The sequence below is a fragment of the Micromys minutus genome (assembly GCF_963924665.1).
Source record: "Micromys minutus genome assembly, chromosome: 14".
NCBI lineage: Eukaryota > Metazoa > Chordata > Mammalia > Rodentia > Muridae > Micromys > Micromys minutus.
The window spans coordinates 58657506-58682443 of record NC_137983.1 but is presented as its reverse complement, the minus strand read 5'-3'; the positions used below and the strand labels follow the sequence as shown (position 1 = coordinate 58682443).

Here is a 24938-nt window from a genome sequence, read left to right as displayed (position 1 = left end):
AGTAGTTTTGGGGAAATGTAATTAGCATTAGTATTACAAGCAGCTACTGAATGCATCTTGAGTGATAATTTAAAGCATAACATAAGCCAATTCACACTGAATTCAGAAGCAATTGTTATGGAATAATCACTCCTATGTAAGATGAAGGCATTTGAATTAGTCTAAAAGGATGTCCTTATCTATGGAGCAGTCACTCTGATCTTCCTCTTCTATCACTGACACTGGCTAATAGCTTACTGAACATGTGATCATCTATTCTGTTCTGTATATATGAAAAACAGTAGACCATGTAGCTTCTTCTCTTTGGTTCCCTGCACTTAGCATCGTTATGTGAGTTCACTTATGCTGCAGCATGTAAACTCAATTCCAATTTAGCTACATGACTCTGTTTTATGTCCATGTGGAATTTTGATTATTATTAAAGGCATTTAATTTTCTACATTTTTGGAATTAGGACAATATTAAAATGTACATTTATTTGCAAATAATTATTTGAGTATTTGCTCAAAACTGAGTGTATCCCTGTTGTGCCAAGGGGCAGATAAAATTTATAGTTGTGTGTGCCTTTCCTATTCTCAGTGTATGAAGATAATATTTCTCAATTCTTACCAATACTTGTTCCTTATTGTTTTTGCTCCCTTATGTTGGCTTTCATTTTATATTTATATATTCTTAGGTCTGTTTTTGAGAATATTCTTTGAAACAGATGCTTTACCTGGGGAGTATCTTACGATCTCTTAGGGTTTTACATTGGGTAACACAACATGAAGTCATAGCAGAAAGGTTTATTTGAACTACACCATATTGTGTCAGATTCCAGAGAACCAAAACACAGAACACATGGTTTTATGTAAAATTTATTTTAATGTCTGAAAAAACAGTACTGACAAAAATGTATAATTTTAAGCAAAAAATGTTAAACATCTTTACATGTATATTTGTTTTGCAAAAATAAAGTCAAAAAAAAGGAAAAAAAAAACAGAACACAGAAGAACAGTAATTGCCTTTTCCTTGTTTTGTATACTATGTTGTTTGTCTCTTTTATTTTTCTTGTCTACAATGACTGATAAAATCTTACGTTGAATTTGGAAATAAAAACATGGACTAATTTGATAAAATTAAAATAATAAAACCCTTCAATGAAAAATAATGCATCTAAATTTAATATCATGTGAGTCTTAAAAAATGAAGGTAATCTAATCCATGATAATTGTACTGGCATTATATCAGTAGAGCAACCATAGTGGAAACCCAGGCTTTCTGCATACTTATGATGTCATATGTATTTACTAATCATCTTAATATCACAAAAAGGAATTATCTATGCAAAGTAAACATAAATCTATATTCCAGCAATGCCCATAAATATTTATTGTAGCTTAAGAATGATTTAGGGTATTATCATTTATTGAATTTACACAGTATCTATGAAATGTATACACACATCAAGACATTCATTGTATTGGTATTAAAAAAGGCTAACTACAATCTTTCCCTTCTAAGCATATATCCTTTTGTAACATTGCTGAGTGTAGTATGATAATCATACCACTGCTTCCAAATTTTTTCATGTGATATAAATAAGTTATGGTTGAATTTTAAGTATGGAATGAACCCCAAATGTAGAAAATGAGAGAAGAGTTTAGTTCGGAAAAAATAGATATCATAAATTATACCGAAGTTTAATAAATACTAAATTTTGCTTGTTGTTAACAATCTAAGTTAGATGTCAGGGTGTAGATGGTAGATTTTGAAGAGAATGGGCTAAATACAGGCTCATGTCTTTACCATTATATGTTTCATGCGCATTTTAGGATGCAAGTCTGCCCCTTTAATTTCCGAGCCATGAGGTTTCTGCCTTAGCCTTGCTTGATGTATCTCACTGTGATTGTTGACTCAATATTAGCTCCAGCTCTATAGAAAAAATTAATCACAGATTAGAATCTCCAAAATTGTGAGCCTAGTATATATCTTCTCTTTATTGGTTAATTTTCTTGAATATTTTCTAAAGTGATTGAAAGCTCACTAGCATGTCTTTTCAGCTACTCAGTCATCATCAATATTCCCCACCAGTCAAAGAATATATGTTATTATCTATTGTCTACTACTCTTCATATTCTTAGTGCCTTCAAACATTAGGAACTCAAATTTTATTAATTTTTTGATGTTTTCCATTTTCGCTCTCCTGCCTCTCTGGTATTTATTACCTTACTGCTGGTATATTTTTATTCAGGACACTTTTGTCTGAAATTACCTCAAAATATTTGGAATAACTCAAAATTTATATTGAATTAAATATTATACAAGGGCTGTGTACAAAGGAATAACTAAGGTGAGATTTCATAAACAGGAGAGTGAAAGAAAATGCTTAATTTGTTAAAAAACACTTCAGTTTTTATTACACAATTTACCTCAAATTTTAAAAACAAATGCAGATTTGTTCTGTGGTAGATTAACTCAGAACTCATAAAATTTACACTTACTTAAGCAACAAGGTCATGGAAGATTTACCCAGCTTGAAATAAATCGATATCATTTTGTTATGTTTTAGCCTAAGCCCTAAAGACTATATAAAAATCAACAATATATTGATATAATTAGATCTTCATTGAGATTTATGAGACACTGATGTGAGAAACAAGGTTAGCTCATCTATAACCAAGGATATAAAACTATTCATTAAAAATTTGAAAGCAACAGCATTTATATTAGTTACTGTTATTAAAAATACAAATGTGGAGCTGGAAAGATGACTCAGAGGGTAGGAAAACTTGCTGATTTTACAGAGGAATGAGATTTTCTCTCTAGGACATACATGGCAACTCACAACCATTTAGAACTTTAGTAATAGGGCACTCTTTAGGATTAAATAGGGTCAGAGTATATATGTGACCCATACACATACATGAAATAAAAGACATGCAAATATAATAAGAATAAATCTTCAAATATCTGAATTTGTGTACTCAAATTATACATTATTGTGTGTTTTTATTGTAGTTGTTATTGTAATTGTCATTATTACATAGGACACTATATCTATACCGTATAAAATATAAGAAAAACACATATATACATATACATACAGAATGTATGTGAAACTATAGGGAATATTTTGTCCTACATTATAAATGTGGGATAAGTATATTTTCATTACAACAAATGTGTATATGAAAGGCAACTTAATAGGTATAAGGAAGATTTATAACTGCATTATTGAAGTATAAATGAGATAAATAATTGAATAACAAATTGTTTAGTTAATGACTTTTATTTCACCTTATACGTATTGGTCTGTTAGAAGATAGTTTGAGATTTTTAGTTGTTTATGAATTATGTATTTTAACAGTTTTAAATGTTACATCACACACATTTAGTGACAGATCTATTTATTACCTTGTCAGTGTAGTTATTTTTATTTTTGCTTAAACTTGATTCATCTCATATATATTGGAATGATGAGTGGAAACAGAAATGACTAATGATTTTAAGGTTACTTAAAGAAATCTTAGCAATAATGCATGGGTTTAGTGGCTCCATCTGGAATGGATCCCCAGGTGAGGCAGTCTCTAGATGGTCTTTTCTTCAATCCCTGATCCTCTATTTGGCCCATTATTTCCTCTCATGAGTGTTTTGTTCTCCCTTCTAAGAAGGACTGAGGCATCCACTTTCTGGCCTTCCTTCTCTTTGAGCTTTATAATTTCTGTGAATTGTTTCTAAGGTATTCCAAGCCTTTTGGGCTACTATCAGCTTATCAGTAAGTACATACCATGACTGTTCTTTTGTGACTGGCTATTATCAGGAATGAACTGAAAGAGCTGATAGGGTCTGTAACTCTACGGGAAGAACAACATTATCAACTAACCAAACCCACCACAGCACCCAGGGACTAAAACACATACCAACGAGTTTATATGGAGAGACCCATGGCTACAGGTGCATATGCAGTAAAGGACAGTATTCTCTAGCATACATTGGTCTTTGTCTCTGAAATTAGTTTACCGTATGCAGCAAAATGCTGGATCCTGTTTATGTATCCAGTCTGATAGTCTATGTCCTTTTATTGGGGAACTGAGTTCATTGATGTTAAGAGATATTAAAGAATAGTGATTGTTGTTTCCTGTTATTTTTCTTGTTAGAGGTAGAATTATGTTTGTGTTTGCTTTTCTTCTTTTGTTTTTCTTGCATGATTATTTTCTTGCTTTCTCTGGGGTGCAGTATCCCTCTTTGTGTACAGATTTTAAAAACATTTTGTCATAAAATTAAATGAATATATTTTTATCAGTACTTGATTTTTTTAAGGTTTGATAGTAAGCATTGAAATATCACTAGTTACAATGAGCATAAAGTACATGTAAATCAAAATGTAACATACCATTTTTAATGACATGTTGCATTCTCATTAGAGTTGATTCTGTGTGATTTCCAAGTACAGAATGAGGTGTGGATTATAGTTACATGAGGTTTTATTTAACTTTATTTCAAAAGGTTTTGGATTAAAGCCTTGTTAAAACCAGCAATAAATATATTAGTGTTCTAAACTCTGCCTGTAACATTTTTCCATAAAAATTTCAATCTATGTAAGCCCAACTTTACTGAATAATTACTGTCAAGAGTCAAGAGAGAGTGTTTATCTTAAATATTCTGTAAAAGTGTAATAAAATTTCTGGTGGCTTTCACAGTAGCTCTCATTTGTTACCAGAAAATGTGTGAATGGAGTGGAAATAGGAATCTTATAATTTAGATTCAAATTCAGACTGTGGAACCTTACTAATTAAATTTTCTAAATGTAGAAAAGATATAAATTAACAGGAGCATACAATTTTAATACAATGTAGTAGAATAAGAAAAAATGTTTTCAGATAGGTATAAATATGTATGCTTATCAAAAGTCTTTGTTTCTATATTGTGTCTATATTGCTTCTCATAATATACAGTTCAGGAAGAAATACATTGTTTTGAATATAGTTTTTGGTTAAATTCTAAATTAAGTACTTTAAAAATTGATTTTGTAATCTTACTCATTTCTTTGTTTGCAGAATTATCTTTTTGATGAAATTAATGTTTTTTTTTGTAAATGCTTAAGTATTATGTGTAAAATTGTTGAACCTATTAGAAATTATTTTCTTTTAAATACTGAACCAAAACTTGGTTACAAGTTTTAGTAATTAGTCCTAGCATACAGATGTGAGATGTGTATCAGAAAAGATACATTATGATTATTATTTATTATTATTATTATTATTATTATTATTTATTACTATTATTATTATCAGAACTAAATATATTATTTTTCAAGTGCATTAGTTTGTAGAGCAAATGGCATTAAATTTACATATTCGAATCTCTAAAGTATCAGCAATTGAATCTCTTGTGATGTTATTTTAGATATGTGTATAGTGGTTATAATTATACAATTCACTGTTTTTTTTAAAAACATATTATTTCTAATTTGGAAAATGAACACGTGCAGTATTTACAACTTGGTACAAATTTGCAGTACACCCTTTATAAAAAGAGGTATTGAACAACATTTGATATGTCTCTATTTTTAATTTATACATTGTTTTTATTCCAAACAGCAAAACTAGTAGTATTGCACACTGGATCAATAGCAATAATGTTGAGTGGCTGAAGGAATTTAGTGTCCATGTCTTTGCAAGGCAATGTGAAGAGAAGGATTGAGCAATCTGGCAGTATGACAGGACTCTGCTCAAGTTGACATCACAACCTCAAAAGCACATTAGCAGCACTCTTTGTGCCAGAGATTGCCACCAGCTCTGAATTACAACAACATCACTATTCCATTACTGAGCTTGATTTCCATTTCAACACATGAGGTTGATAGTTACACAACACTTTCTCAATAAGTATTTAAGGTATAAATCCATTTACCTCATAGAATAGGAGATATTTATAGCACAGGAAAGGAGAAGGCAGAAAGGTAACCAGGGCAATACATTTTGTAAGAAATTAATGGAACACTAACCTGTACCTTTCTTCTGGAAGCATAAATTACTTTCACTAACATTAAAATCACAGTGTGGCAGAACATATATTAAGACAAAAATCCATTGTGACCAAATCTAATAATAACTGAGTATTAGTTGCAGTCAATGAGTTATCATACAGTCAAGATACTTAAGCTACTTTTAAAGCTAATAAAATTAGTTAATAATTAATTAAATTAAAAAACTATGTATGTTTATGGAATACCAGAAGGTATTTTCATATATATACAAATTATATAATGTTGCCATTAGACTACTGCTAATCCTTCAAGTATATTGCATTTGTTTTAAGGTAATTTATTTTGACTGGCAGATAAACATAAAATGCATATATTAATGGGTACTCTTTGATGCTTTGTACATGTGTCTATATGAGTACACACACACACACACACACACACACACACACACACACACACACACACACACACCTCATCATCACTGTTTTACTAAATTAGCACAATCCCTAACTGAAATATAGATACTGGCTTTTTTACCCATAAGCAAGTGTAGTCATCACCTTCCATCAAAGATTTTTTTTAAATAGAGCCCATACAGAAAACCAAAGCTCATCAAAAAGCAGAGTCATACAAACCACTTCCACCAGAGGCAGAACAGTCCTGCATTGTGGGGTGGGGATATTAGTAGAGTGAGAGGATCAGGAGTTTTCTGTGAAGTTGGTTCTTCTATTTATATCAGAAATTATGGTCACAAAATATCACCAATACTGCTGCCTAAACATTAATTAAACACAAAAATAGACATGCTAAAGTGGAAAAAAGAGTGACCACAGCTGCAAACCTACACAAATAACTATAGGTAACTAAGAACTGCTGAATAACAGAAGTAGTCATTCCTGGGGAAGAATTCAGTGATGAGTTATCCAATACAAAAAGCTCAGACCTGAAAAATACATAAAAGTAACAGTATACAGATTGATCAGGTCATATTTTGGGATATACACATATATTCATATACAGATATGCATGTAATGATTAGTGAAAAAGAGGCCATGAATATGAAAGATAAAAAAGAGGTGTAGATTAGAGGGTTAGGATGGAGAAAAGGTAAAGAGCAACTAATAAATCATAGTATAATTTCAGAGAAGTATTTTCTCCTAATGCTTTCAAATGGGAAGTGCAATACACATCTGCTATAGATAGAGTTTGAACTTTGAAAACTCAACAGAACTTCTTGCTACATCAGTAACTTAATAATCTTTTTCAGGCTTATGCCTTCTCCATTTTTCTGACCTAAACTCTCTAGCTTTTTTATAAATTATTATTTCTTATGTATTTTATTTTTCTTTTAAGAATTTTAACTAGATATTCTCTGTATTTACAATTCAGGTGTTATCCCCTTCCCAACACTCATTGCCTCCATGAAGGTGCTCTCTCTCCCATCCTCCTTCTCCTACCTCAGCATTCCCTTACACAGGGAATAAAGAAACCTTTGCTGGACCAAAGTACTGTCCTCTCATTGATTACAGAGAATGATATCCTCTGCTGCATATGCACCTGGAGCCATGGGTCTCTCCATAACAACTCATTGGTTGCTGTTTTAGTCTTTGAGAGCTGTGGTGGATTTGGTTAATTGATAATATTGTTCTTCCCATGGGGTTGCAGATCATTTCATCTCCTTCAGTCCTTTCTCTAGCTCCTTCATTGGTGTCCCCAGGTTCAATGCAATGGTTAGCTGCAAGCATCCTCCTCTGTATCGGTATGAATGTGGCAGAGCCTCTGAGGAGACATCCATATCCAATTCCTGCCAAGAAGCACTACTTGGCACCCACAATAGTGCTTGGATTTAGTGGCTCCATCTCCAGGTGAGGCAGTCTTGAATGATCTTTTCTCCAAACCCTGCTCCTCTATTTGTCCTATTTTCTTCCAGGAGTGTTTTGTTCTCCCTTCTAAGGACTGAGGCATCTTCCTCCTGGCATTCTTTCTCTTTGAGCTTCATAATTGTTTCTTGTGTATTCCAAGCCTTTTGGACTAGTGAATACCATGAGCATTCTTTTGTGATTGGGTTACCTCACAAAGGATAATAGCTTCAAGTTCCATCCATTTGCCTAGGAATTTCATGAGGTTGTTTTTAATAGCTGAATTGTACTTCATTGTGTAAATGTACCACAATTTCTGTGTCCATTTCTCTGCTGAAGGACATCTGGGTTCTTTCCAGCTCTGGCTATTATAAATAAGGCTGCTATAAACATGGTAAAACCCCTGTACTTGTTAGATGTTGGAGCTTCTTTGGGGTATATGCCCAGGAGTAGTATAGCTGGGTCCACAGGTACTATTATGTCCAATATTCTGAGGGACTGCCTGGCTGATTTCAGGAGTTGTTGTAGTAACTTACAACCCACCAATAGTGGAAGAGTGTTCTTTCTCCACATCCTCACCAGCATATGCTGTCACCTGAGTTTTTATCTTATTATGAATTTTATTTATTTACATCCCAAATTCTGCTCCACTCCTGGTTCCCTCTTCCACAGTTCTTTCCCCATCTCCTCCCCTTCACCATTTAGAGAATGCCCTCCCCTGTATTCCCTTCCATGGGGTCTCAAATCTCTACAAGATTAGCCACATCTCTCCCACTGTGGACAGACTAGGCAGTCCTCTGCTACATATGTGCCAGAGGGCCTTCAACTAACAGGTGTGTGCTCTTTTGTTAATGGCTTATTCTCTGGGAGCTCCCAGGGGTCCAGGTTAGTTGACATAGTTGGTTTTACTATGGGGGTTCCATCCCTCCATCCTTCTCCTAACTTGTCCATAGTGGTCCGTGATCCCAGTCCAGTGCTTGGCTGTAAGTATCTGTATTTGTCTTTGTCAGCTGCTGATAGAGTCTCTCTGAGGACAGCCATGCTAGGCTCCTGTCTACAAGCAGAGCATGGCATCAGTAATGGAGTCAGGGTTTGTTATCTGCCCATGCAATGGATCCTAAATTAGGCAGGTAACTATTGAGAAATTTCTCAGTGTTTGTTCCTTTCTTTCCCTACATATCTTTTATTCACAAAAAATTTTGAATCAAAATATTGATAGTTATTTGTGGTCTCCAGTCCTCTATTGGAGACCATGTCTAACCACTAGAGGTGGTCTCTTCAAGTTTTATCTCTTCACTGTTGGGAATTTCAAAAAAACTTACTGTCTTAGTCAGGGTTTCTATTCCTGCACAAGCATCATGACCAAGAAGCAAGTTGGGGAGGAAAGGGTTTATGCAGCTTACACTTCCATATTACTGTTCATCACCAGAGGAAGTCAGGCCTGGAACTCAAGCAGGTCCGGAAGCAGGAGCTGATTCAGAGGCCATGGGGGATGCTACGTACTGGTTTGCTTCCCATGGCTTGCTCAGCCTGCTTTCTTATAGAACCCAGGTCTACCAGCCCAGGGATGGCACCACCCACAATGAGCTGGGCCCTCCCCCTTTGATCACTCGTGGAGAAAATGCCTTACAGCTGGTTTTCATAGATGCATTTTTCCAACTTAGGCTCCTTTCTCTGGGATAACTCCATCTTGTGTCAAGTTGACACTAACCAGCCAGTATAGTCACATACCCATCTGGACCAATGGGTCCCTTCTTGTGTACTCTTAGGTTGGTTGTTTAGTCCCTGAGAGCTTGGGGAGGGGGTTTAATTAATTGATATTGTTATTCTTCCCATGGGGTTGCAAACCCCTTCAGCTCCTTCAGTTCTTCCCCTAACTCCTTCATTAGGGTCTCCCTGCTCAGTCTGATGGTTGGATGCAAGTGTCTCCATTGGTATTGGTAAGGCTCTGGCAGAGCCTCTCAGGATACACCCATATCAGGGCTCCTGTTAGCAAGCACTTCTTGGCATCAGCAATAGTGTCTGGGTTTGGTGACTGCATATCAGATAGATTCCCCGGTGGGGCAGTCTCTGGATCTTTCCTTTAAGTTCTGTGAGATCAATTTTTTAAATTTCATATATCAGTGAGAATATGAGAGATTTGCCTTTCTATAACTTTCCTATTTACTGGTTATTGTCCTTTCTATCCATGCCATATAACATAAGATAATCTTGATTTTGATAAAATACTTTGTCAATGTATATATTAGTCTTATTCTTTAAATCAATCATCAGTGGCCACTCATTTATTTTGTTTCTATTTATTGGCTGCTATAGATGATACTGCCAAAAATATGGGTCATAGATGTGTGTTTAACATACTAAGCTCATTAATATTGGATATATACCAAGGAAGAGCATTACTAGATAACATTTCTTATTTAAATATCTATATATCTATATATTTTAAAAGTATCATCACACTGTTTTTTCCTACAGATTATACAGATGTGTACCTACCTGTTGAATTTAAAGAAAGAAAGAGTAAGGAGAGAGAATGGGGTTAGGGAGACAGACTCCTAAAGTTTATTCCTATAGGTTCTTGTTTTAGTAATATTTAACTTGACCATTTACTGTAAGAACAAAAGCCACATGCTGCCCTTTGCATTTTCTTCTGCTTATGCTTACTTTATGTTTCATGGCAAAGAAGCAACTTTCCTTGCATTAATTCTTGTATTAATCCAATTAATTTGTTAATTATCCAAACTTTGTGCTATTCCAAAGAAGATATTAGTAAATCCAACTTATTCACATTCCAAGAAATGTCAGAGTAGAAACTAGGAACCAGTAGAAGTTGACAAGGAGGTATTCTCAGAATTGGAACCAGTAGGTAAGATAGGTATTTCTAGTGAATGTCTCACATACACATTATTTGTTATTTTGAAGGACAGTTCACATGTTTTATTGAGCCATAATGGGCTATGATTGATGCTTTGTGGGAATAGGACACTGGGCATTTACATCTTTCTGTACTTTGCATTGTTTTTTGAGACTGAGGAGGTAGTGATTTTTAGTCTTGAAAACTATACTACAAATAGGAAGAGACACTGTTGATATTAGTTTTCAAATTCAACTTCAGAATTTGAAATAAAAATGGGGCAGATTCCCTCTCATGGTGTAGCTCACCCTGTGTCAAACTTATAGCAGTTCTCTGCCTCTGATTATAGAAATGTACCTGCGTATTAGCACATGCAGCTTCAGTGAAAACCCTCAAGTCAGAATGAAGATCTAGCTATTCTAACACTCAGCTTGACATAATTTTTTATTATTTTTTGAATACATTTCTTAAGATTGTAATTAAATATTTATGGAGACATATACATACACATATGTATATATGTAGCAATAATATAGGAAAAGAGGCTATTAATTGAGGGGATAGGAGAGAGACTAGGAGGAGCAGTAGGGAGGAAAGGGGGATGGGATACAGTTCTATTTTAACTAAAATATATTCTTTTGTTGTTGTTGTTGAACTTCACACATTCTCTGAGTTGTTTCTGGGGTGTTCAGAGCTTTCTGGAGTTAGTAACCCATTCTCAGTGACTGCATACTCTGTTCTTTTGTGACTGGGTTATCTCACTCCGGATGATATTCTCTCAATACATCCATTTTCATAAGTGGAATAACTGGGTCTTCAGGTAGTACTATGGCAATTTTTCTGAAGAACCATCAGACTGATTTACAGAGTGGTTGTATCCGTTTAAAAGCCCACCAGCAGTGGAGAAGTGTTACTATTTGTCCACATCGTCACAATCATCTGAGATTTGATTCTTGGCCAATCTGACTGCTGTGTGATAGAATCTCAGGGTTATTTTGATTTGCATTCCCCTGATGGCTAAAGATGCTGAGCACTTCCTTAGATGTTTCTCAGCCATTTGATATTCCTCGACTGAGAACTTTTTGTTTAAGTCTGTACCCCATTTTTAATAAGTTTGTTTAATTCTCTGTTGTCTAGCTTTTTGAGTTCTTTGTAAACCTTTGATATTAGGCCTCTATCTGATATGGGGTTGGTAAAGATCTTTTTCCACTCTGTTGGCTGCCATTTTGTTTTCTTGACAGTGTCTTTAACCTTACAGAAACTTTGCAATCTCATTAAATCCCATTGGTCAATCTTTGACCTTAGAGCTCCAGCCATTGGGGTTCTGTTCAAGAAATTCTCTCTTGTGCCGATGAGTTCTAAGGTTTTCCCTACTTTCTTATCTAATAGTTTCAGTGTACCAGGTTTAATGTGGAGATCTTTGATCCACTTACACTAGACCTTTGTACAAAGAGATAAGAAAAGGTCTATTTTCCTTCTTCTGCATGCTGAGTGCAACTTGGAACAACACCATTTGTGGAATAGGCTGTCCTTTTTGATTGAATGTTTACAGGTCCTTTGTCAAAAATCAGGTGACCATATACATGAGGGCTCATTTCTGGATATTCTTTTCTATTCCATTGATCCATGTGCCTATTTCTGTATCAGTACCATGCAGTGTTCAGCACAATTGATTTGTAATATAGCTTGAGGTCAGGGATAGTGATTCCCACAGATGTTTTCTTGTTGTTGGGGATAGATTTACCTATTCTCAGTCTTTTGTTTTTCCAGATGAAATTGCACATTGCTCTTTCCAACTCAATGAAGAACTGGGTTTTTGATGGGGATTGCATTGAATCTGTAGATTGCTTTTGGTAAGATGGCCATTTTTAAAATGTTGATCCTTCCAATCCATAACCATGGGAGATCATTCCATTTTCTGAGATCTTCCTCAATTTCTTTCCTTAGAGATTTGAAGTTCTTGTCATACAGGTCCTTCACTTGCTTAGTAAGAGTCACACCAAGGTATTTCACAGTTTTTGTGACTATTGTGAAGGGTATCTTTTCCCTAATTTATTTTTACACGTTTGTCCTTTGAGTATAGGAAGGCTACTGATTTGTTTGAGTTAATTTTATATCCAGCCACTTTTCTGAACTTGTTTATTAGCTGTAGGAGTTCTCTGGTGGCAGCTGTGGGGTCACATATGTACACTATCATGTCATCTGCAAATAGTTATATTTACTTCTTCCTTTCCAATTTGTATCCTTTTGATTTCCTTTTGCTATCAAATTACTCTGGCCAGAACTTCCAGTACTATGTTGAATAGGTAGGGGGGGGAGTGGGCAGCCTTGTCAAGTCCCATATTTAGGTGGGATTGCTTCAAGTTTCCCAACATTAAGGATGTTGACTGTGGGTTTGCTGTATATTGCTTTTATTATGTTTAGGTATGGGCCTCGGATTTCTGTTCTTTCCAATACTTTTAACATGAAGTAGTGTTGGATTTTGTTAAATGTTTTCTCAACATCTAGTGAGATAATCATGTGTTATTTTTTTTTTATGTTTGTTCATATGGTGGATTACATTGTTGGATTTCCTTATATTAAACCATCCCTGCATCACAGGGATGAAGCCTACTTGTCTTGGTGAATGATTGTTTTGATGTACTTTTGAATTTGGTTTGCAAGGATTTTGTTGAGTATTTTTGCATCAGTGTTCATAAGTGAAATTGTTCTGAAGTTCTCTATCCTTGTAGGTTCTTTGTGTAGTTTAGGAACCAGGGTTATTGTAGCCTCAAAAAAAGTTAGGTAATGTTCCATCAGATTCTATTTTATGTAATAGTTTGGAGAGTATTGGTATTATGTCGTCAATAAATGTCTGTTAATACTCTGCACTGAACCCATCTGGACCTGGGCTTTTTTTGGTTAGGAGGCTTTTGATGAATCCTTCTATTTCTTTAGGTGTTAAGGGATTATTTAGATGGTTTACCTGGTCCTGGTTTAACTTTGGGATCTTGTATCTGTCTAGGAATTCATCCATTTCCTCCAGATTTTCCAGCTTTGTTAATTATAGGCTTTTTTATTAGGATCTGATGATTCCTTGAATTTCCTAAGTTTTATTCATTATTACTCCACTTTCCTTTCTGATTATGTTAATTTGGATACTCTCTCTGTGCCCTCGAGTTAGTCTGGCTAAGGGTTTATCAGTCTTGTTAATTTTCTCAAAGAACCAGCTTTTGGTTTTGCTGATTCTTTGGTTCTTTTTGTTTCTATTTGTTCACTGTTACTCTGAGTTTAATTATTTCTTGCCATCTACTACCCTTGGGTGTATCTGCTTCCTTTTGTTCTAGAGCTTTCAAATGTGTTGTCAGGTTGCTAGTGTATGCTCTCTCCAGTTTCTTTTTGGAAGCTCTCAGAGCTATGAGTTTTCCTCTCAGTACTGCTTTCATTGCATCCCATAGGTTTGGGTATGTCATGTTTTCGTTTCCATTGAATTCTAGAAAATCCTTAATTTCTTTATTTCTTCTTTGACCTGGCTATTGTTTAATAGATCATTGTTTAGTTTCCATGTGAATATGGGATTTGGTCATCTTTGTTGTTATGAAAGACCAGCCTTTGACCATGGTGATCTGAAAGGATGCATGGGAGTATTTTGGTCTTCATCTATCGATTGAGGCTTGTTGTGTGTCCAATTATGTGGTCAATTTTCGAGAAGGTGCCATGATGTGCTGAGAAGAAGGTATATTCTTTTGTTTTAGGATGATATGTTCTACAGATATCTATTAATTCCAGTTGGTTCATAGTCTCTGTTAGTTTTATAGTGTCTTTTTTCAGTTTCTGCTTCCATGAGCTGTCCATTAGTGATAGTCGGGTATTAAAGTCTCCCACTATTATTGTGTGGGGTGAAATGTATTTTTTTTAGCTTTACTAGGGTTTTTTTTATGAATATGAGTGCTTTTGTATTTGGATCATATATGTTAAGGATTGAGAGTTCTCCTGACAGATTTCCCCTGTAATGAGTAAAAAGTGTCCTTCCTTATCTTTTTTGATAACTTTTGGTTGAAAATCTACTTTATTTGATATTAGAATGTCCACTCAAGCTTGCTTCTTGGGGCCATTTGCTTGAAAGGTTTTTCCCAACCTTTTATTCTGAGATAGTGTCTGTCTTTGTCTTAGAGATAAGTTTTCAGTATGCAGCAAAATGCTGGGTTTTGTTTTTGTATCTAGTCTGATATCCGATATCTTTTTATTGGGGAGTTGAGTCCATTTATGTTAATAGATATCAAGGAATAGTGGTTGCTGTTTCTTGCTATTGTTGCTTTGGTAGGTTGAATTGTGCTTGTGTGCCTTACTTCTTTTTGTTTTCATGCTTAGAAGTTTTCTTGTTTTTACTATGAGGTGGTTCCCCTCATTGTATTGGGTTTTCCACCGATAATTCATTGTAGTGTTGGGTTTGTGCTCATATATTGTGTGAATTTAATTTTGTCTTGGAATATGTTTGTCTTTTCATCTATAGTGATTGATAGTTTTGCTGGGTATAGCAGCTTGGGCTGGCACTTTTGCTCTCTCAGGGTCTGCATGATATCTGTCCAGGCTCTTCTAGCTTTCATAGTCTCTGTTGAGAAATCGGGTGTGATTCTTTTTGGTCTGCCTTTATATGTTACCTGACCCTTTTCCCTTACTGCTTTTAGTATTCTTTCTTTGCTTTGGCACTTGGTGTTTTGACTATTATATGTTGGGAGGAATTTCTTTTCTGGTCCAACCCATTTGGAGTTTGTAGGCTTCTTTTATGCTCGTGGTCAACTCATTCTTAAGGGTAGGGAACTTTTCTTCTATAATTTTGTTGAAGATATTTAATGTACCTCTTAGTTGATATTCTTGACCCTCTTCTATTCCTATTGTCCTTAGATTTAGTCTTCTCGTTGTGTCCTGAATCTCCTGGACATTTTTGGTTAGGAGCTTTTTGGTTTTTGCATCTTCTCTGATTGTTTTGTCTATGTTTTCAGTGTTGTCTTTGGCCTTCAAGATTCTGTCTTTCATCTCTAGTAGTCTGTTGGAAATGCTTGCATCTGTGACTCCTGATTTCTTTTTTAGAATATCTACCTCTAGGGTTATCTCTTTTAGTGTTTTCTTTATTGTGTCTATTTCTGTTTTAAATTCCTTCTTCCATTCCTTCATCTCTTTGATTCTGTTTTCTTCTAGTTCTTTGAGTTCTTTGAGTGCTTTTCTTGTTTCTTCTTTAAAAGCTTCTAATTCTTTATGCTTTTCCTTCCATTCTTGTTTAAGAATCTCTATCATCATCTTGAGGTAGTATTTCATGTATGAGTCTTATATTTCTGGTGTGTTTGACATTCCACTGTTTGTTGTGATGGGAGAGCTGGGTTCTAGTGTTTCCAGGTTGTCTTGGTTTTCCTGGGGTACGTTCTTTGCTTTCCTCTTGCCATCTTTTTGTCAGTGATATGTTCTTACCTTTCCCTTGTACCTGGCCTGTGTCCCTGGATCTCTTCTCTTCCTGGTGGAGGATGTTCTCAGTGCCTGTTGTGCACCCCTGAAGCCACTGGCTGAGAACAGAGGGCCAGATGCTGCTAGGTTCCTGGACCTCTGTATTAAGTCCAGCAGGCGCACACTTTCAGAGTCCTCTGCTGAGATCTCTCTTCCCACTGGCTAGTCAGAATTGGTTCTCACTGGGTTCTCACCTGTCCTGTGTGTCTGGGTCTCTGCTTTTCCTGGTGGCAGATGTTCCAGCTTGATATATTTAATGGACCCCCAAGAGCAAATTGATTCCAAAATTATTGATTTTAGGAAGTATTAGTTATTGATTAGTATTGTCTCAAGTATCGTTGACACTCAATGGAGTTGCCATTTGTTAAGATTGCTCTATCTTCATGAAAACAACTTACATATGAGAAGACTCCTGATATGGAGAGTTATTAATAACTAGCACATGTTTAGTACTCAAGGTGAGACTTGTTGACAGCCTGAACATTAGTTATCAGGGGTATAAGTCTAAACATATGCATGTAGACTGTTTGCATATCCTGTATATAAGATAAAGGGGGTATAAGAGGGATTTTAGTGGAATTTACACTCTAAATAGAAGTGTCTAGTTTTTCTTTAAACAGATTACTCCATATGCATCTCAGCTGTACCACAATCTTGTAAGAAATAGCATAAAACTATCATAGAAATCATTAAGGAAAATAAATTGCTATCTAGCCTTTAGTATTGAATTAATTTTAGCTAGAAGTCTTTACTGTTTTGTTGCATGGTTTATTTTTATTGCAAGCTTTCAAACATGCAGAAAAGAGTAGAGGATATTATTACTGATGATTCCACAATCTTAGCTCAGGTAAAATAAGCATTACAACAATGCAATCACTGACTTAGATGTGGTATTCAATTAATTGTCTGCAGAGTCTTTCTCCTCTGATTCTTATTTGTCTTTTTCTACTCTTATTGAAGTTGGTCTACAATACAATACTAGTTTTAAAGAATATATATGCTGTTATAAGTTTTGTCTTGTGCTTTGATATTTTAAATTATGAACAGCAAAAATTCCAAAAGCATGGGCTTCAGTGGTAATTTTTGACCATTCTTGAGGCAACCAGAGAGCATCAAACAATGAAGGTTTTGGAAAATATGTCAACCTATGAAGTGACAAACTCTTTACTGGATCTAGTACTAAAAGAGACAAAGTTTTTGTTTGTTTGGTTTTTGTTTTTGTTTTTTTAACAATTTATCTTGTCCACACTCCCCTTACTATCTCTTTGAAAGGTGCATTGCCATTTCACCTTAACTCCATCCAGTCTTTAAATAGCCTTATCTCTTGATCATGAAAAATCAACTGACTTTATTTTTGCTTTTAATTTTCTTGGTTCTATAGATTTAACATGGATCTTTACACATACTAATCAAGTGTTCTCTCACTAAAGTATGCATAAATATTCCATTCCCATATCAAGTGGCATACTTTCTCCCTACAAAGGGCGCTATCAGTGCTAAAAGTGTGATCTTTTTATACTGTACAATGTAGAGAATAAAGTATTTAAAAATTTCTCTGGTTGATGACAGCACTCCCATGCAACAAGGTTCCCTGTTTTATGGTTCCTACCATGCCCTTTAACAAAGAATGGAGGAAGACCTTTATAAAAATTATTTTCAGAAAGGTTGATAATTCATTTGACTCTTTTCTGCACTTCTAGTCCTCTCTGCTACCAGAATTTAAAAGGGTTTACATATTTTACAATAAATTTCCCTATTCTGTGTTTTTTCCTGTGGTTCTAAAACACACTTTTCAAACTGTGGGTTGTAGTTTTTGAGGGTTGTTGGTATTAATTTTGGGGGGTTGTGATTAATGTCTCTAATATTAGTAAACTGAATATTTAGTTTTCTATTAGTACATTGCATGATACACTAGAGTACATCAGATATAGAAAAATAAGTATTATTTCCAGAAACTTTGTGGACATAAGCACGTGGAATTGTGGGTAGGCATCCTGAGTCTTGTGAAATGTATGCCTAGGATGAATAAATGTATGTCTGAATAAAGACTTTTATCTACATAGATGCATTTATTTTTAACTTAACTCTCATAACATGGGACATTTTATTTGACAGCTTGATATTCCTTTGTATTCTCCCCGTGGGTATCTTCCATGATTCAAAAAAACAATTTCAATAACAATTATTCGACATCAAAATGCCATTATCGTTGCTCATCTTTCTAATTTTGTTTGAAGAGTCTTTGCTTTCATAGTATTTACATTCCATCAGCTCTTTCTTCTAGTTCCCAGCGCTTTCCTTTCTAAGTGTCATTTTTGCCTACTGTTCAAGAATGGGTCAAGCTTAGTATGAAAGAAGTTTATTTAGGATTTATTCTAATTGACAATAAATGGCCTGGGGATTTATGTGCCACAGCTGTCTCTTATTAGTCCATAGTTCAGGTCATCAAATTAAAATAAGCTGTCCTAAATTCTGTACTGTACAAGGGAAGAAAGGAAACCATTAGGCCCTCTCAGAAAGCTCTTTAGAGTGAATTATGTTGACAGCCTGTGTATAGAAAGAGACAGATGACAGCAATGCTGCAGTTCCTGTCACTGCCACTCACGCTCATGCATCCTGCTTTGGGCAGATACACAACTGAGGAACATAATGGCCTGGCTGTCAGCTTTGGGTCAGAAGGTCAAGGTGCATGGGCTGAGGCTCTTTCCAAGCTTTCAGCATGCTGTTCTTATATTTCCATTCCCAAAGTCGGGGCGTTAAGAACTATGGAATGCTACAGAGTTGTGTCATGTTCAGGCATTTCCCTCTCTGTCTACTTGAAACCATTTTACTTACATACAAGGTTCTGTAGGTGAAGTCCTTGGGAGATATTTCCAGCCCTATTTTGGTTGAAGGAATGCTATCAGGCCCTGACAAAAAAAGTGAGGGTTTTAAAATTAAAGGTCAAATTTCTGGCTGCCATATTATTTAATACTTTTACAATGTCTTTAAAAATAATGCAAATATAGGTAATAACATAAATAAATTTTTTATTGTTTACCTCTAAAGTAATTATAAATTTCTATTCTTTTCTAGAATCATTTGCAACTGCCACTGTCAAACAGGAGGAAATTCTTACAGACAAACCTATTTGTTTTTCAGCGCAGAAGGAGAAAGTTAAGAAACATGCTTAACTTTTCACAAGTGGGACTACAAAACATAAGAAAAACCAAAGCCAGGCTTTGGTCAGGCAGGGGTGGCGGCGGTGAGAGCAGCCGGGAAGATGCCAGTGGTGGTGATGGCGGACAACGCCTTCAGTTTCAGAAAGCTGTTGGGTCAATGCAGAACCAGGAGCTTGAAGCTCCTGGAGGAATTGCCACTCCACCAGTGTACGGTCAGCTTCTAGCTTTGTATTTGCTCCAGAATGACATGAATAATGCAAGATATCTTTGGAAGAGGATACCACCTGCTATTAAGTCTGCAAATTCTGAACTTGGGAGAATTTGGTCAGTTGGACAAGAGAATCTGGCAAAGAGATTTCCCTGGGATCTACACGACCATCAGTGCCCGCCAGTGGTCAGAGACTGTGCAGCCAATCATGGAAGCCCTTAGAGATGCAACTAGGAGACGAGCCTTTGCCCTGGTCTCTCAAGCTTATACCTCCATAATCACAGACGATTTTGCAGCCTTTGTCTGGCTTCGTGTGGAAGAGGCTGTGAAAGGTGTGTTGGAACAAGGATGGCAGGCTGACTCCACCACAAGAATGGTTCTTCCCAGGAAGCCAGCCTCAGGATCCCTGGATGTTTCCTTGAACAGGTTTATTCCCTTATCAGAGCCTGCCCCCGTTCCGCCAATTCCCAATGAGCAGCAGCTCGCCAGGCTCACCAATTACGTGGCTTTCCTGGAAAACTGATTGATCACTCTGAGTTCAAGATTCACCTTCAGTCCCTGACACTGGCAAACAGACATGGAGTTTTATCTGAGTTCAGAACAGGGTGAGCGCCTCTGCGTCCTTTGGGTGTGATAAAATGCACATAGAAGATGAAGCGCATTGTACAATTTTCTCCTCAGACACTTTTGAATGTCCTTGGAGCAGTTTTCATTTGTATTGATCACTTTGGTTGGAGCCATCAGTATTACACAGCGAGTTTCTGTCAAGGACTGAACTCCAAAGACAAGCTGTCCTGCTTCAAGTAGCGAGAGGGCGCTGTGGCGTACAGCACCCTCCTGCGTACCACCGGCCTCTAGCTGAAGTGATGTGCTTGGGATTTGAGGACTGAAGGTCCCGGGTGGAGCCCTGCCCACCTTATTGTGCTCTGGAAAATGTGCTCTTCTTCCCATCCCAGAACAAGGAATCAGTGATGTAGAGTCAGAAAGAGCTGAGTAGTAGTGGACCATCTCCTGGGGAGGAGCTTTTCAGTGCTACATCTGTTTTCCCAGTGTGTGCAAGCATCCATTGCATGAAACAGACAGTGTACAGTGAGAATGCAATTTAGGTGTTGGTGAGAAACTCGAAGTTCTGATGCCTCCTTCAGAAGAAGGGAAGGAGCATGGTGTGCAATGTGTGCTGAAGGAAGCTCCTGAGCTGAGGGACGGCCTGCAGCCCTCCTGCTGCACATCTACATCCTGTGTAGAAATGATGCCTCCATTTTTATTCTTGTACGGCAGCCCTTGAAGATTTAAGGTGGTTAATGTACCTTCAGGATAAAACGGCCCTGGTTCATCTATTCTGCATTTGTTCAATAAATATTTAATTGAATTGATAAACTGTTTCATCTAAAGCTGGTTCCAGAAATTTCATGTCTAGGTCTTAACTGTGGGCACATTATAAATTTGTCCTTGTCTCAAAAATACTTTAAGTTTAAAAAATATTCCTTTTTATTATTTGGGAATTTTATACATGCTTTAATGTGTTTAGATCATATTTACCCTCCTTTTCCTCTGACTCCTCCTCTAGAATTTCTTAATTAAAAAGAAACCATCTCACCTAAAAAAAAAAAAAAAAGTAAAGAAAGAAAAACCAAGAGCAGAACTTTGAAGTTAAGTTTAGGAACACATTCAAATGCCACAAAAGCAGCTGTCAGCAGAAAAGTTGCCTCAGAAGTCCTGGAAAATTAAGCAATAGAAACTACTTGCAATGAAAGGAAGAACACAGTGTGCCTGGCTTAGTGTTCTCACTCTTGACCAAATGCTTACATTTAATGCAGCAAACACTTTTGGAGAAAGTCTTTGTCTTTAGGATGAACTGATTATAGCTCAATACAATGATAGCTTAGAGTCTAAGTATCTTGTTAGATGAAACTGGTTAATAGTCCAAAGCAATATACCGAAGAAATAATTCTCCTTTGCTCAAGGTAAGCCGTGTTTTCACACATGGATGACTACAAAGTCACATGAAAAACTAAGACTTCATTTGAGTGAACCTTTAATTCAAATTACATTTAGAGAAAACAGATAAAAATTATAATGCAGTTTCCTTTTAGAATTTGTAAAGCTACTTTGGTAGTATACACACACACACACACACACACACACACACACACACACACACACACTAAAATAAATTGAAATTTCCACCTTTCTCTATAATTATTTGCAACTGATTGTGTCAGACAGGAGCAAAATATTAGAGACAGACCTATGTGAGTTCAGGATAAAAGGAGAGAGTTAAAAAACTTTGTGTGTGTGTGTGTGTACATATAATATCTTTAAAATATGTGAGTATATATATATATATATATATATATATATATATATATATATATATATATATAGAGAGAGAGAGAGAGAGAGAGAGAGAGAGAGAGAGAACTAGTCTGTTGAAAGCTCTTCCCCTTATCCAATAGGCAGCAGTATAGAAAGAGACACTTGAAGTGCTGAGAATAAGAGGTAAAATGCTTCTGTATGTCTATATTCATCAGCCATTGTAAAGGCTTGGGCAACATAATAGAAGAGGGCAAAAATAAGTTCCTGATGATGACAAAGAGTGATGGCATTCTGTCTTCTGAGCATCTGATAAACTATAAGATTCACAGATTCATAGCATCTCTGGTTATCTGAACAAGGCTTATCCATAATCAAGTCAGGCAAACATTAGTGGTATTCTCAACATGTGGCTTTGTATGGTTTTTGTTTCACTGTGCGTTGCTTTGTCTTCCCTTCATGGTGCATGGTGCATGCAAGTCTTTTATTTTATCTCCTGTTTTTATGGTACTACTTCCATTTTCCTTAAAATTTAAAAAATATGTTTATTTAATTGTATTTTATTTATTTTAAGCTTTAGACACAAGACTTTTTATAAGTAGCATATGTAGTACTTAATTAGATTATGGTCATTTAATACTCATATAATTAAGTGACTTTAAAAATTTTGGCTGGATTTGAATAATTATTGCCATAATGTGTGGGATCCTGAGTACAACACCCAGAACACTGGTTGCCTATGAATGCTCAAATCTTCCCTAATATAAAGCTTAAGAAAGAGGGGGTGCATGGGTGGGGGAACACTCTCATAGAAGCAGTGGAAATGGGATGGGATAGGGAGATTCTAGAGGACAAACCACTAAAGGGGATATCATTTGAAATGTAAGTAAATATCTAATAAAACACATTAATAATTTACCTCTTTTATAAACTTTACTATGCTAGTAACATAATGGATATATTAAAAAGACTAAATATAACAGAAAATTTCTGAGAGGGTCTTTTATATTTCCTTCATCTGAACAGCTCCTACAAATTCAAAGTGGGGAGGAATACACTATCAGAGATATAAAGTTTGTAAAATAAGAACATAGAATAGTCCATATTTCCACATTTAATTTTTGACTCTAATAGATACCTAAAGAAATGCTTGGTAATTTACATCACTTATCACTTTTGAAAAAGACAGGGTTTACTTTCCAAACACTAAGCAAGTAGGTTATACCAGCCTTAATTCTAGCTCTAGGACATCTAGTTCCCTCTTCTTGCTTCTAAAGACTACTGGATACAGCTGATGTATGTAAACTTGGATAAGCATTTGTGCTCTCTCTCACACACACAAATATTTTTTTAAAACTCTGTAAGAGTGATTTACTCAAAGTGAACCATTTTGAAAAGGCAGAGTATAAAATGTACTGCTTTACAGTTATGATTGCAAAAAGCTATACCATACGTTGGCTATTATGTAAATAAATAAATAAAATTACATTTTATTCTATAATACTGTTATGAAAAGATCACCATCTTAGCTCACTGTAATTAAATTTTATAAAATTGTAGCTATTTCTATTGTAAGAAAGACTGTGGGATCTGTTACTTGTAATATAAGAATAAACAAAATCCAGAGGCTGCCTTTTAAAAAACTCAAATTCACTAAGACTTGCTACTAAATTTGCATAACTTTTAACATAAAGCCTGTGTGGGTAAATATTTTACTGGAGAAAAGTAGGCATAATAATGTAATTTACATCTAGGAATTTGAGCTACATCAACAGAGAAAGCATCATCTGCAAGGATGGACCAAGCTGAGACAGGCTAATGGAATTTGCAATGGATAGTGATGGTTACTTACTGAACTTATAGTTTAACATTTTTGTTTCGTGTAGGCTAAATCAGGCAAAGAGAAATATCTCCAGATACTCAAAGTAGAACTTCACTGTTATGAATATATTGTTTATGATATCAGACTACTAAATAGAGAAAGTTACAGAGGACTATCACAAAGTCTGCATGTCATGAGCAAAAGTAGTGAACATAAATGTTGAAAGTCTAAGCAGAGCCTGACTCTGTAATCCTGACTGGTTGCTGTACTAAGGTGAGTGTGTCACACAGAAACGTGCATGTCTTTTCGCAAAGCTTCATGTAAGCTGAGAAGTGCATGTTTTTCCAGAACAGGTGCTGATCCCACAATCAAGGAGATCACTAGAAAGGATTTTGTAAGTCTTACATCCAAAGCTCAGTGTTACCTCTGAGCTTGTTTCTTTTGTAGAAATTTGGATATTATCTATTTCTTGCAAACTCAATAAAGTTAGCATATGCCTAAGGCTTCTCTGTTGTGGTTTCTGTTATGTTCAATAGCAGGCATTGTGTTTAATACAAGTGCCCTTGCTTTGCTATTATTGTGTATTTCTTAACATCAAAAATGTCCATTTCCCCAGTTGTTTCTAAGTTTTTTCTCAACAGAATGCCATACGGCTGTTTGTCAGATAGCAATCAGTTTACTTAATTAATATCTTAAATACCATATCTGCCTAATTAGTTTCAGGGGTTCAGTGGCTAAATATACAAATGATCAAGAATACCAAGGTTTGTAAGTCCACTGAATACCCTTAGATCAGTGTCCCAATGCACTCATACTGATTCCTGATTTCTAGTAGAAGAGATTAAAGTTCTGATTCCTAGGCCAACAGGGAACACTAACTATTTGAGAGGATATGGCATTGGAAAACACACAGAGCTGATGTAGTTTTTGTAGCATTAATATTATAAACACAGATCCTATCTCTACCAGTGTGCAAAGAGAGAAAGTCTGTAAAGCTGTAGGGTTGTGGCTGAGTATGAAGGAAGTACACAGCACAGAAGATGCCTCTCATCCAAGGATTTCTTTGTATCCATTATTCATAAGAAATACCCTCCCATCATTTAAACTGAAACCACAGGCCAATAGAATGTAGGAAATGAAACCGGGGACACAGACATTTTATCCTGACCCTTGGATTAAATATCTGACCTTAGGTAAACACTTTAATTCACCCCAGTGTTTCAATTTGTTCATATGCAAATAAGGGAAAGAGGAAACTTTTCCGGAGAA

The 24938-nt window shown here is 35.7% G+C and overlaps 1 pseudogene across 1 annotated transcript; it reads left to right on the top strand.

Moving 5' to 3' along the window:
• Window positions 1–19427: 19427 nt before the first annotated feature.
• LOC308429891 (COP9 signalosome complex subunit 8-like) lies at window positions 19428–20350 on the top strand (annotated as a pseudogene). Its single transcript has one exon. The product of its transcript is annotated as a COP9 signalosome complex subunit 8-like (transcript).
• The last annotated feature ends 4588 nt before the right edge of the window (window positions 20351–24938 follow it).